Here is a 6,642-nt window from a genome sequence, read left to right as displayed (position 1 = left end):
AAGGAGAGGGCGCCCCCTGGTGGAGGGCACTACCCTCTGGCTCGGTCGGCCTTCACTTACTGAGGTTTGGAAGAGGGTGTGGGGTGTGACTGGGGGTCTGCCTGGGAGCTCTTTCCTCACAGGACACGGATGTTGCTGTCACTTCGGTTGTGTTGGTTTCAGTCCTCAGGAGACACCAGGGCCCTCTAGGGTCACCTTAAGATTAGGTTTACTTGGTCAAGAGTGAAGGACTGGGGCTGAAGCCGAAAGCTCCCTGTGAGATGGGAAGAAAGGCGGTCCTTATCCCAATGTGCGACTGGGATGTTTTATATAAATGTTGCAGATCACCTCAGTAAGTTGCGGGAAGTTTGGCTCCTTTCACATACGGTGTTCAGGTTATGGTTTACTGTGACTTTGTACCAGACCTGTGTTCAGGGTGATGGTGTAAAACGTCAGGGTTGGGGGGAGGTGGGCATGTGGGTCTGATGTGTAATGGGTAGCTGTCCTGAGTGACCACAGGCTTATGAGGGTTGTTTACCTGAAATTCAACACTTTGGTGCTCTCTCCCCCATCACCATTTCTGAGGGTGGCTAGAAAAACCTGTCCCCCATTCTAATCCCTCCCTGGGAGCTGGTCTCAGTTCCTGCCATGTTTCTGATACTGCTCCCCGTTGGTGGCAGCTGTGGCCTTCACAGTGGCTGACGGGGCTTTTCAGAAAGAGTTGCTTCCTCTGGCCTTGTCTCCAGAGCTAGTGAGACAGAAGGACTTACGGAAGTGGCCCTTCCCTCCGTGGTCCACAGGGGCGCCCCCAGGGTTGCGAAGTAGGAGGCTCGCCCTAAACTAAGCTCGTTTTTGACCCCCCTTTAGAGAGAGAATAAATGTCCAGTGCGTGACACGATGGTGCTGCGGTTACTCTTGGCGTGGACTATTTTATAGGTAGCAGGTGACATGCATGGAGATAAGCACCACTGGCGGGCATTATTCCTTTGTCATCTATTTCCTACTTTATCAGTGGTGAAAAGATGGGAAGAAATTAGTAGAGAAGACTGCTGTGAGGATCTTTTTTTTGGAATTTTATTTTTTTATACAGCAGGTTATTAGTTACCATTTTATATATATTAGTGTCTATGTCAATCCCAATCCTCTCATATGAGCATCTTGTAATTGACACATTTTCTTAATTTTATCTGCATAAGCAGTGTTCACCAGATGGTTTTTGGCCTTGGCCTTGGCCTTGTTCTACTGAAGTGACCAATTTTCTTCTCATTTTGAGTTCTACTTGGCAAAGCCACTTAAAGCTATCTGGCTGCCTGCTGGTTCTGCCATGAATCTGACTTTGGACCTTAGAATCCTCATCAGATGACATAATGAGCAAGTTCTAAACTTCTGAAACTTTAAGAAGACATTTTTACCCTGGATAGCAAATATCCTTACAGGAAGCATCTGCTGGTTCGAGGCCTGGCTCTGTGCACGTCTGCCTGTGCCAGTGATCTGTGTGTCCGGTGGCCCAAGCTGTGCTCTGCTCCGCTCCAGAAAAGTCTGCGTGGCTTCTGGACACCACACCAAGGAGTGGCTCCACGGGAGGATGCGGAGGGGATGGTCCCGCCAACGTTTTCGTTGAAGGTATTTACAATCCAGCGGACCATCAAATGGACCATCAAGGGCTAAGTCACTTTGGGGCAAGGCTAAGGTGGGGTGCGAGCTGTAGGGGTCTGACGACCAGGGTGCCTCCTTGCCACCTACCTGGGGTTCAGGTAGAGCATTCTGGGTGCCTCTGGGGGTCAGGCATTACCGATGTTACTATTACGAGAAGTGAGGAGCAGGATGCACATTATTAGTTTTTAATTCACTTTAATAGTATAAACCTCTTTTAGGTAGTAGTATTAAGCCACAACAATAATGCCACATTGAAACAGCATTTAATAAAATGCATAAAGCTAATTCATGCACTGCAATACTCTATATACAAACACAACAATGCAAATTCTTCGAGACTGAAGACATTGATTAGATATAAAATTCAGTTTAAAAAGAACATGCTGTTTTTTAAATGCCATCGCATAAACAAAGCTGATTTCAAGCTATACGGCTTTCAACAGATTTTAAACCTGTAATTAAAATGTGATGGCATAAACAATATTTTCTATATTGTGAAGGGCAGAGGTTACAGAACGGTCCCAAAAATCTAACACCCAAATTTTCCTTTAACACACTTTTTTTAAAAGGGCTGGTAGTGCAGCTACATTTTAACAGACAGCTCCAAACTACAGGTAAAAACTATGGTTTGTACTATGAAAAATGTGCAGTTTTCAGTTATAAAACTAGTCGAACACCGGTTACAAGATAAATGGGAGACGGAGAGAGTGTAGAAAAATACTCCAGCACTTGAGTTGTGTGTGGCAGCAGCATTTGAATCCATGAGTGACTACACTTTCCTAAAGAAAAGCAATTTTTAAATGTAAAGACTACCATTTTCTAAATGTTATCCAAGTGTTAAGCTTTATCACAGTCTGTCAATCGATAAATATTGCTGAGCCTTTTTTCCCAGCATTTCAGAGTATTGGCTTCTTAACTGAAAGTATAGCTGGGCATTAAAAATATCTCAGACATTCCTCACCCCCAAGATACTTTCTTTAAACTCACAGTTTAATTATTCTTAGATTACAGTCAGTTAAGGTAAATAGCCCCAAAGGAAAACTTTTAAAGATTCATTTAGAGACTGTCAGGCTTCTACTTGTGTTTTAACTGGAGAGCCACGTTCAATAGTGTGATTGTCACGACAGGCAAGGACATGGGAAAGGTCGAACAATCACTGTGGGATGAGGCCACTGAAGTAGCAGGAGCTTTCATCACGTCAAAGCTATGGGAAGCTGAAGGCTAAACGACCCACCATCTCACAAAAGGCACCGAGTACTGTGGTCTCAATGAAGTATTTTCAAACATTTCAGTAAGCTTTTTTTTTTTTTTTTTTTAAAAAGTAACCTGTGGATTACGTTGAGTTTTTGCAGTTATCCAGTGATTTCTTTCAGCAGGCCAGCTTTCAACCTTCCCATCGTTCAGCTCTTTGCTTACCAGGTGCATGAGCAACTATTGCTGGGCTGGGCCCTGGCTCCTACGTGCTGTATCTCAGTTTAAAGCCCGATTAATGGGGAAAACTCCTCAGAATAGACCTGGACAAGGAAAATCTGGCATTTGTAGCTTTAAGGGTATACATCTGTATAAAAATGCAATTTTTATCTGAAATTAAAAATTTTTAGAATCAATTTATAGAAAGGAATAAGGTCAGTAGATTTCATTCACAGGCTATATACAGTTAGAGAGATAATTTAAGATTTGTAATTTGTATACCATAGAAATCAGCTGTCAACATTCATGCTTCCTAGAGAATAGAAAGCAGTGTTATCCTGCCAGGGCCTTTCTGTCTGGAACTTGCCCTGGTGCAGAGTGGACATTGACCTCAGGGCCTTTCCCAGCCAGGCTCACCCAAAGGAAAATGGAGTTAAAAGTCTCAGCAAATCCATCCTGCTGAGGGACCATGGAACACCCACATCAATTTACTGTAGAAACTCTATCATAGATTCTCTGTAAAACAAAAGGAAAGTCTGGATACGTGGCTACATGTCTGTATACATAATATACATCTATGTACACATACGCTATATACACTGTACATATAGAGAAGATATAAACACATGTACATTCAGTCAGTCACACAAGCCTATAAATCTGCACACACACAAGGCCGCCGAAGGGACCCCAGGGCTGAACACAGAAGTGCCCGCTGGTGGGAGGCACAGGTGAGGAGGCCCAGGACTCTGTGTACAAAAGACTCATCCCACTCTGTCACGATGAGGGGCTAGCTTTGCAAATTTACCTCAAAGTTAAGACATTTTCCAAGAGCCGCACAAGCTACAGAGAATGGAAGTGGGACAGTGAAGGATGTGGGTGTGTGCCCTGCTTTCTCCCCGGCCTTTCCAGGCTTTGAAGGGCACCATCCTCCAAAATAAAGGTGAGCATCAGCAGATGCCGCCTTTCGTGACCTGGACTCAGAAGAACTGTAATGTCACCTTCAGCCCCATTGCACATAAGGTCACTTCCACTGGAAAGTGGGAAACGCGCTTCCAGGCTCTAATCTGATCAGGCCCTGGAACCTGGATCCCCATCCAAAGGCCACAGGCTGCTTGTCAGCCATAGGGCAGGGCTGGGAGCAAGGCCGCTCTGCTTGGTGTTCCCTCAAAGCATCAGGAGAAGAGCACTAGGTACACCGCGAGCCCTTCTCGTTCTTGGCTCCCTGCCGTGGCTACCCCCAATCGAGCGAGAGAGCCGCTATGCAGTGTGGCTACAGCCCCGTGCCCCAGCGAGGCTGCCGCTGCCACACTCATCGGGGAGCCTGTTGGTAGCGGTGTCCATTGCCACCACCTCGGGAGAGAGTCTGCATTTAATACTGACGCCGACAGGCTAGAAAACGATCCCTCTTAAGGGCAATTACATAACATCTTACAAGTGACTACACCTGAAATTAAATATAAAAACCCAAACAACAAAAGAACCCTGACCACAGCCTCATGGCAGAGGTTAGACAATAAATAAGGTAGCCTCCCCGCCCCCACCCCCAAACACACACACACACACACACACACATCAGAAAGGTGGTAACATACTTCCTTAAAAATACTTTCAAGGAATAACATGGAAAATATTTGCTTAAGTAATTTGGTCTTTTTCTACATCTCTTCCGGTCCTGTTTTATGATTATATGTAATGAACTCCACAAATTTCAATACATAACTGTCCCACATTATCTGAAATACTGATGGAAAAGAGCCCACTTCATCAAGAAGTGGTGTACGTCTGTCCCCACCTCCCTTAGGTACTCTCCTCACGGAGGGAGGGGTGGCTGGGCCAAGATTCTCGTGGCAGAGAATCCTGATCCTGGCTTATTTCACTCAGATGCAGACTACTCGGGGCTGGTCTCACTTCACTAAATCAGACTTTCACAAACTACTAACAAGGGTTAAAAGCCTGGTGAAAGTTGAGCCCAAATATTTACTTGCAATCTCTTTAAATAATTCTTGACTCTGGGCTGCTTTTAACCAATCTGACAAGAGAGAATGGACCTGCTGTCAAAAGCTTGAGATGATCTGGAGCAGTGAGAATTCAGGTAGTGTGGAGCTGATTTTTAAGGAAAAGGCCACTTCAAAGTAAGGCCAAGGGGATCTAGGAAACTAATGAGGAGTGTTCAAAGCCCAAAATGGTCCACTAGAATCAGCCATCAGCAGCGAAGGGACTCGGGGAGCAGGACCGGCTTAGAATTGGCTTTTCTCCCGGGCTGTCCTGCTGGAGTGGGGCATGTACTTATCCAGGTGTTCACTGTCTCCCTGCTGGTACCACCTTCTGTTCCCAGCATAGACTTCAGTCTAGGTCTTGGCTGAGTGTAAAAGCCTCACAGACACGGGACGCCCAGGGCCCAGGGCAGCCAGCCAGTGCGGACCTTTTCACCATCACCGAGAACTCAGACCTGAAAGATGTGACACAATACGTGTTCCCAGAGAGCTGCTACAGGATCAACAGACATGCTTACATCCAAAGTCAAAAGAACTGAGAAATAGGCAACTTGCTACGTAAGATGCACACAAGTGCTACAAAATGCCCTCTGCGAAAATCCTTAGCCACTAAATCACTTCAAAGTTAGAAAACCAAAAATTTAAGCTGTCAAAATTAAAGCCTTCCCATTATTTTATAACAGGTACCCCCGCTGTTCTCCAAAATTTGCTCCCAAGGCATGAACGATAAATGATATAATCAGATCCAAACAGGAATTTCCAAGTTGGAGACACTGTTCCCACTAATTCCCACTAATGACTTCCATAAGTTCCACCAACAACTTCGGAATAGAGTCCCGTCTTGCCGTGAGCCCGTGGTGGTGGCCCAGCACCCACGCGCAGCACACGAGGCACCCACCTTGCTCTCCTCAGCTTTACACGGCCGTGGATGCCTGGAGGCAGGGGAGTGAGTGCACTGGGGTCTTTTGGGGTATCATCTGATCAAAAGGTTCAAGAAATAAAAGTTTAGCCTCACACTGTATTTTCTTAATCTGGGCTACACAGAAAGAAAGTACAGGTACCTGATGCAGCTTTGCTACTTTTCCCAAATGGAAATGTGTGCTGCTTCTTCACAACCAGGGGAACTATGGGCGCTTTCCTCCGGCTAAACTTCCCAATAACCGCATTCTGTTCTCGTAAACGATGGTCGCTATCACGTGCAAGGAGAAAGAAGATGATACCTTTGGGGATTAAAGGTGGTTTTTAGGGAGCAGGCAGCCCGTTCCTGCAGCCATCGTGCAAAACACTCCAGGGTTCGTCTGCCGGCACGACCTGGGGGGCGCCAGGATCACCGAGAGACCAGCCGGCAGAGGTGCTGGGCCGGGAGACACTGAGAAACACGCCGCTCGGCTCCACCCCAGCTGCCGCCTGCGCAGGCAGCAAGGCCCGCACCACACAGTCCACCGCCCAATTCGGACCGAAGTGCAGGAACCCAGGCCCTTCCCAGGGGGCATCTGGGATGGAAACTGCTGAGAAGGGGGCCCTCGCACTCCTCCACCTGAACAGCGTGCGACCGCCCCACACTGTAGGCGGGAGGCCCCGGCAAGGGTTCAGAATGCTC

At 46.8% G+C, this 6,642-nt stretch overlaps 1 long non-coding RNA gene across 1 annotated transcript; it reads left to right on the top strand.

Moving 5' to 3' along the window:
* The first annotated feature begins 1,207 nt into the window (after positions 1-1,207).
* LOC136794964 (uncharacterized) lies at positions 1,208-2,940 on the top strand. The gene is made up of 2 exons (XR_010842457.1): positions 1,208-1,602; positions 2,763-2,940. It is a non-coding gene; the product is annotated as an uncharacterized lncRNA (long non-coding RNA).
* Positions 2,941-6,642: the final 3,702 nt, after the last annotated feature.

This window comes from Kogia breviceps, chromosome 10 (assembly GCF_026419965.1).
Source record: "Kogia breviceps isolate mKogBre1 chromosome 10, mKogBre1 haplotype 1, whole genome shotgun sequence".
In the NCBI taxonomy this organism is placed as follows: domain Eukaryota; kingdom Metazoa; phylum Chordata; class Mammalia; order Artiodactyla; family Physeteridae; genus Kogia; species Kogia breviceps.
Note: the sequence above shows the minus strand (reverse complement) of the source record. Positions and strands in the feature narration are given on the sequence as shown.